Source organism: Alligator sinensis, unplaced genomic scaffold (genome assembly GCF_000455745.1).
Source record: "Alligator sinensis unplaced genomic scaffold, ASM45574v1 scaffold199_1, whole genome shotgun sequence".
NCBI lineage: Eukaryota > Metazoa > Chordata > Crocodylia > Alligatoridae > Alligator > Alligator sinensis.
In genome coordinates this window covers 1,121,122-1,129,237 of record NW_005842008.1, presented here as the reverse complement: position 1 = coordinate 1,129,237, position 8,116 = coordinate 1,121,122, and positions in this window count along the sequence as shown.

The window sequence follows — 8,116 nt, the reverse complement described above, 5'->3', positions numbered from 1 at the left end:
AGCAGGAATCAAAGTGGGGTACAACTACATTGCTGTATCCCTGCCTGGATCTGCTCCTGAAAATGTCTTTACTGCTTTATCAAGATGCTGTTTGTTAATATTTTAGAGACTAAATAAATGAGTAGGGCAATTTCAATTTAGAACTCCATATTAATAAACTTTGCTCTCCAGTAAACATCTAGGAAACCTTCAGAAGGGACAAAAATTGTAGCAGTAGTGGTGGTTGCAAAATGCACAGGATTGTTGCCAGCATTGTTTTAAAACAATGACTGCTTTAAAATGTTTTAAAAGGCCATTTATAGTTAGATGTACACATAATATCACCGCAATGAAAAGATTAGTATTTGTTTGACATACAATGAAGTATAAAACTTTCATTCCCTGGATGAGGCATTAATTTAACACAGAGGTGTCAAACTTGGCCAGCCCCCCATGCTGGATCTGAACAATGGGGCTCTCTGGGGGACTGGATCTGGTCTTGGTGACACAAGTAAGTGAAAAAAATGGCAGAGGGCAAGCTACATCAGGGAGCTACAGGGATAATGTAGCTGTCACTTGCTCCCCTGCTACCCACATGCATCCCCAGTGGAGCTCCATAATCCATATTTTAGTGGTTTCCCTGCTCATCAGCCCCACATTCCTGGCCCCCCCACCAAGAGCATGCTAAATGACAACTCCACAAATACCCACAGGAAGAATTTTTTAGATCCCTGATTTACAGATCCACAAACCAATGGAACTTATTAAACCTACTACCAAACTTACTAAACCTACACAGACAAGAGGGAAACAAACAACATTTTTAAATATTACTTTGTAATTGGGTTTGAATTTCGGTTTGGGAAAACTTTATGTAGTGTAGTGATATCAATGTAAGATGTGTCTAGATACACAGAACATGACTTTTAAAAATAGAGCTCAGACTTAGATAAAGGAAGTGGGAATATCCTGGGTTGTTCAAGCCTCATAATCGTGCCTGCCTTAATAGTCTCTTGCACGTTCCCCAAGAAAATTTAAAAATTATTTTGAGGAATAGCTAGTAGTTTTAGGGCCAAACCGTTTTCAATATCTATATTAAGCCTAAGTAACCAAGCTTGCAGGGGCAGGGTTCCAAGGGAGCTATGTAGGGGGTCAGAAAAGGAAGCAGTCTTATTTCATCCTCCAACAGATCAGAGAAACTCCTTGACCATCATGTCAGAACTGAGACTATAGTTGCCCCCTGCAACTTCTAGGGCTTTATTCTAGGCAAAATGAGCAGCAATTGGTATATGATCCAGACATTGGATTCACCAGATTTTTGGTAGTTTCTGATCCTGTTCCGTGTGCAATATCCACACATAGCTACTAAGCATGTGCAGCAGGCTTTATACTGGCCAGGTACATACGTAACTCTGTGTTGCGCAAGTATAAGTCCCAAAACACTACCTGACAAAAAATCATGTATAGAAGAGGACATTCCCAAGACTAAGCCAATAGCCAAATTAGGACACTTGCCCAGGGAGTGAGAGATCCAGATTCTAGAGTGGTTTCATCCAGAGGAGGTTTGAACCAGAATCTTTTAATATTCCCAACACAGCACTCTGCAACACCAGGCCACAGATTAGGCATTATCCAGACCCTTCCCCAGCCCCCTTCAAAAAGGAGTCACTTGATGACTCGTAATCTACCTCAGGGGTGTGCAACCTTTGGCTTGTGGGCCAAATGTGGCCTGCAGAGCCATGATAGATGGCCCATGGGGCTCCCTGTGGGTCAGGAAATTTGTCAAAAATTTAAAAAAAGGGGGCTGGATAATGCCTAATCTGTGGCCTGGTGTTGTAAAGTGCTGTCATGGAATATTAAAAGATTCTGGTTTAAACCTTCTCTGGATGAAACCACTCTAGAACCTGGATCTCTCACTCCTTGGGCAAGTGCCCTAACTTGGCTATTGGCTTAGTTTTGGAGGGTCCTCTTCTAGACTAGAATTGTTGCCAGGTAGTGTTTTGGGACTTATACTTGCCCAACATACAGTTACAAATGTACCTGGCCAGTATAAAGCCTGCTGCACATGCTTAGTAGCTATGTGTGGACACTGCACACAGAACAGGATCAGAAACTACCAAAAATCTGGTGAATCCAATGTCTGGATCATATACCTATTGCTGCTCATTTTACCTAGAATGAAGCCCTAGAAGTTGCAGGGGGCAACTGTAGTCTCAGTTCTAATGTGATGGTTCAAGGAGTTTCTCTGATCTGTTGGAGGATGAAATAGGACTGCTTCCTTTTCTGACCCTCTACATAGCTCCCTGGGAACCTGGCCCCAGCAAACTTGGTTACTTAGGCTATTGGACTAGAAAACCTTGAGGGAGGGGCATCCTCCTCCTCTCTCTGGCATAAGTTTTTGCCCGGTAGAATTTTATGAAATGTTCACCTAGTATATGGAGTTCTGCACCTGCCTAGCTAGCATGAAAACTGTTGCTTATGCTTGGTAGATGTGTGGACATTTACACATCTGCACTGCACATGGATTAGGATTTGGGCATGTAAAGTGAAATATGATTTTTTTAGGATACAGTTCCACTAAGATGTCTGGCATCTTTGAACCTTGTGGATTTAAGATGCACACACCGATCCTTCTAAACACCATTGCTGTGAGCTGAAAAAGAAAATGACCTTGGACAAAATGATTTTACCCTTCATGGAGAATAACTGGATTCAAATTGAGAAATGCAGCTAAGGCCATTTTACTGCTACCACTGATCTCTGCTACTGAATAGTCTTGTGACCTTTTGCCAGTCCTAGAGGCTGCCATGAATGCAAGGTCAGGGTCATTACCTGGAAATGGATTTAACTGCTCCTAGGAACAGAGTGGGAGCTTTAGCTGGTAGGAGCAAGAAGGTACTACTCTGAGATATAGTGATGATGATCATGGTATAAATGTTTAGATACATATTTTTTGACAAGACAAGAGGCTGGTTCCCCATCTCTGGGGTAAGTAAAGGCATAATCTCTTGAAATGATCGCAGAGGGTCTCAGCACTCTCTCCTACAGGATTTCATAGGGGAACTGACTGCTTGTTTCTACACACAGCCTTTATTACCCTATTCCCTGATGACACAACCCAGGAAATACCGGTGCTTCCCTTTACAGAATAAAGGGCCTCAAAGGCCATAAATCAGATGAAAAAGGAAGGTTACATTTCTTTTTAGCAATGGAAAACAATGTGAAAATGACAGTTTTAGTTATTGTTCCATCTTGTCCTACATTCAATGATGTACAAAGACTCAGCACTTTAGTTGCACACTGGATTTATTATTTTCCATTTGTTACACACTGGGTTTATTATTATTTTCCATTTGTTAAGAAACACTTCAATATGTAGCATAGGCGGAGAAAGCTTATGGGAGTACACAACTGTACAATGTTCTGGAAACAGAATTTTGGGTCCACTAGGCATCATAGTGGATCATTTGGATGCAACTAGTGCTTAGTTGCTTAGCCCCCAACTCTGATTCCAAGAATAAATGTTTAAAGAGCAAATAGGTAGAAAACATGCAAGTCTCCAGTTTGAAAGCTTAAAAATCTCTGAACCACTGAGGGTCAAATATTTTGAAACCATAAAGCCACAGATGATTAAAAGTAAAACTGTATTTTCTCTCAAAATGCACTCCAGTTTATACCTAGTATACTTTTTCAGAACTGAAGCACAACAGTTCAGAAAATGGGAATTGAATTAAAACTTTCCTGTTTTAAACTCAAAGTAAAAGTAGACCACATAGTAGGAGGTAGAAAGTTCAACCCATTATGAGTCTGTCTGTTGCAACAGCAGTTTCTGGGGTATGGGCATGATAGGTCTGCTGGTTAGTTGAGAGTTAATGCTAGGTTCTCTCAAAATAAGAAGTATATATATAGAGAGATTTTAGACTGCTGTATAGGATCCAGCACAGATGCTGGTCTCTCCATGACATGTCTTAGGCATACTGATACAACTGTACTGTGTCAGAAGAGATTTAGAAACAAAAGATTTAGAAAGAAAAAGAATGGAACTAAATAATCTTGTTGAAATATTCTAGCACAAAGATGCTAATCATGCATTTGACCTATCAATGTAAACACTAAAACATTAGATGGTGAGGATCAACACAGTACTCTGACACGGTTTTGCCAAATGCAAGTGAATGAATCATACAGTAAAATAAATATGAGAAAATCTTTTGATATTGAAGGACAGTGTAAGTTCAAGGAGCTAACAGTTAAGAACAATTTTGGAATGAATTTGAAATCTAAAAGCAGACATGAGTAGAAGATAGTGAGGGTTTTATTATGCAGAGTTCTGAGGAAAGAGAGGGGGTGAATTATTATTCAGGTTACATGTAGAGACAAAAGCTTAACACTGACTATGAAACACAAAGAAACTGTCAGAGACTGAAAGGAAGAGAAGAAAAGAACACAAGACTCTTCTCTTTATGTGGACACTGACATAAGGAAGCACTGTTGATGTATCTGTTTTATGTAGACTTTAGGGAATTGGATGCATCTTTAAATATTAAATTTGTTTCTGGTGAGTTAGAGTTATTAGGAAAGTTTTTGTAAGAAGGGAAACAGACACAGAAATAGCGCTAACCAAAATGTTTATTCTGTGTTTCAGGATAGGCATCTTTCCCCATGTTTGAGTAACTAAATAGAAGAATGGTAGCCAGATTTTCACAAGTTCTGAGTTTTCATCCAATCCCATTAGCTTCAATGGCTCAACATTTCTAAAAGAGAACCAAGCACTTATACCTGTGTGCCTAAACAGGGAATTCACTAATTTATGTACTTTTATATGGGAACTTTTGTCCCCAAAGCACTGAGTAGACTATATATACACATTTCCTTCAGGGTCATCCTTTTTTTCTTTCTATTAAAATATTTGACTTCTATCCTAGGTATCTTACTAGGTACACAAGCTATGAAAAATGAGGCCACAGTTATTCAGGAGCTCCAAGTCTGTATTCAGAGTGCTAGGAAAGTGTAATCTTAAAAACAAATCTTTCCTAGCTGTATACAATTCAAGCTTTCACTAATATTCCTTCCTTGAAATCACATTTCTCACAGCTTTTATTTCACAAGAGTTGAAGCAGTAACAGTATCACAGGCTTGGACAGATTTCTTACCTGGGAATTTCTGTGCAGTAATTGGGAGGGCAGAAAAACAGCAGCATACAGTTCCCTTATTAAATATTTATACTACAGCAGCCCCCAGAGGGTCCAATCAGGACAACATTGTGTTGGGCATCAAAGAGACAAGTGGACATGATGACTGCCTCAGCTGGCAGGTAATCTGAGGCCATGGACATAATTAACATTCGAAGAGCTTCATACTGTCATCCTGAAGTGCTATCATAGGGAAGTGGGTGGGGAGGAGCCACAAAATGCAAAAGCCCTGTTGCAACCCCTAGCTGGAAAGCACACCACTGCATACAGCTACAGTAATTTTGAAGTGCTCCAGCTGTCCAAAACTGATACACTCCATTTTTGAAGCGCTTCAAAGTACAGTTGCATTTTGAAGCAATTTAATTGTTATGTTGCCTCTTATCTGACAGTTCCAGATTTCAGATGTTCCACTAGGCTTTTGATAAGAGACTGTCAACACACTTTGACTAGCATTTTTTTGAAAAAGAGAAGAATTAAAATAAACTTCAGGTGCTATACCTGCCAGTTTTTGTGGATTTATAATTACATTTTACTAATTTTAGAAGATGTTTGTGTAGTTCTTTCATGCAGCTCGTGAGGAAAAAAAGTGACAATCCTGCAAACATTTAAGCATTTGCCAAACTTCTGTTTTTTGAAGTTAGGCACATGCTTTAAGTGAGACCTATGAAACTAAATGTACAAAGTGCTGTCAAATACAAGAAAAACACAATTATTCTCTGTGCTCTATGCTCTTTCAGTTATTAGAAATCAAAGGAAAAATCAGTGAAAGGATGTATTTTTCAGCATATAGCCTTACTTTAAATAAGTTATTTACTATTGCAGCTGATTTAGCTCCTTTAAACACACCCATTAGGCACAGACTGGAAACTTTTGGAAACTTTTTTTTTAAATGACTAAAGGGTGGGTACAGGATTTTCCTAAGTTAGGCAGCTTCTAATTCAACAGTATTATCACCATCCTGTTTATCATTAACAGATTCATAAAACCCATTACTTAATTTCTGCAAGGAGGCAAATGCTTCTAGTCATAGTACATTCAGTCCTAAAAGCTAATTTCCCATCTCTAATCCTATGTAGTCGTCACTACACTATCAATTGCCTGGATTCCATTTTGGTCTTCAGTTCTACACAGTGCTGGGAAGAGCATAATCTATCAAGGTGCAATTGTTAATCATCCCATCATGAAATATTAACACAATACACATAATTATACCTTTTAAATTGAAGCCATCTTAGCTATAATTCTTCAGCACATCTACAAATGTATAATATTATAAGTTAGTAGAATAGAATGATACAGTACTTTATATTGGAAAAATAACATTCCTAGTACATGCATTTAAGGTACTTATGCCCTGAACCTGCCCCATTTGATTTTAATATGGGCAAAAATGTGCCTTCTTCATTTCTCATGTTCTAGACATTAGCTGAACAAGTTCTTAAGGTCATCTATACACATACTTTGGGGTTGGGTGCTTTAACTAGAGCAGCTTTGACAGCCACTCTAATAAAAGTGCTCACAGCGTCATGTGTATTCAGTGTCGTGTGTTTCAAAATGGTGGCGGTGACACTTTAACTAAATCATCCCTGCTGCCATTTTGAAATGTGGGGATGCTGAATACACATGATGCAAAGGCTGCTGCAGCACGCTAATTAGCACGCTCCAGCAGACTCTCAGCAGACTCAAATAATTGAGTCTGCTCTGATGTGTGCTAATTGGCATGCACTGGAGCAGAGGTCTGTCATGCATATAGGTGCCCAAAGGTACTAAACCTTTCAACTCCTTCCTTCAAAGGGGTTAGTTTTCCCTGGAATAAGATGGAGTTAACATGCTGATAATGAATTCCCAGATGATATTAACACAGAGTCAAAGTCTGTGCTGGCAGTTATAGGTGCCTAAAATAAGTTTTGAATTTACTGTTCATCTTCTCTGGAAGAAATTAACATATAAAATGTGAAGGGAGGAGATCCTGACATCAATCTTCAGGTCAGATCCAGTGGAGAAGAGAAAGCTGGCATTTAAAACATTAACAGCTTGAAATCAGAGTTCAAAAAAAATTGCTCAGTTTATTCAAGACATAGTCAGGTCATGGGAGGTCCCTAAATTAAAGTTACTGTGAACTGGACCTACTTCTGGGACAGCATTAGATCCTCTTAACTAACTCCCTCAAAAGCACATAAAAGTAATTATGTAAAAGAAAAACCTTTAACCTTAACAGATCCATTTCCTTCATTCTTAATAGATAAAATTGACAAAATTACATCCCTCATCTCTGCTGTCATCCTCCCTTACTCTTCTCCTCAGAGAAGTACCAATGCAGGTGGGTGCCTGGGCAGCTGGGACACATAGGGACAGTGGCAACTTCTACCTACTGCTAGGCCACCAGTGAGACTGTTGTTGTGATGACACCTGCTTTTTTTTCTGTCTGGCCCGCCAGTTACTCACCCTTTTTATGCCACTGTTTCTCCATAACTTTTCACTTTCATATATCTTTTCCCTCTTAGAGGAAGCGTCCATTAATCTATCCAATTTAACCTCCTTTTCCTCCTCAAACACACATATACACACACACACACGCCTTTGACCCCACATGCTTCTCACATTATTGCACCATACATATGAACCTTTCACTTCTAACTATTATATGTATATGCTGCTTTTTGAACACCGTTTACAATTTCTGTCTGGAGCTCTTCTCGAGTTACATCCTAAACCTTCTCCTATCTAACTTCCTTCTCTTTTACTTCAATGCCTTTTTACCATGTGGTAAATTGTTCCTCCATCCATACCCACAGAGAGTGAAAGATATTTTCAATTATTCTATACGCATCAACAAAATTGTCTGCCAAATGCCAGTTTCATCAGTAGAAACTCACTGAAGAGCTGCCCCACTTCACTGTAGACTTTAAGAATACATCTTGACTTTTATATTTTAGTCTGAGAAA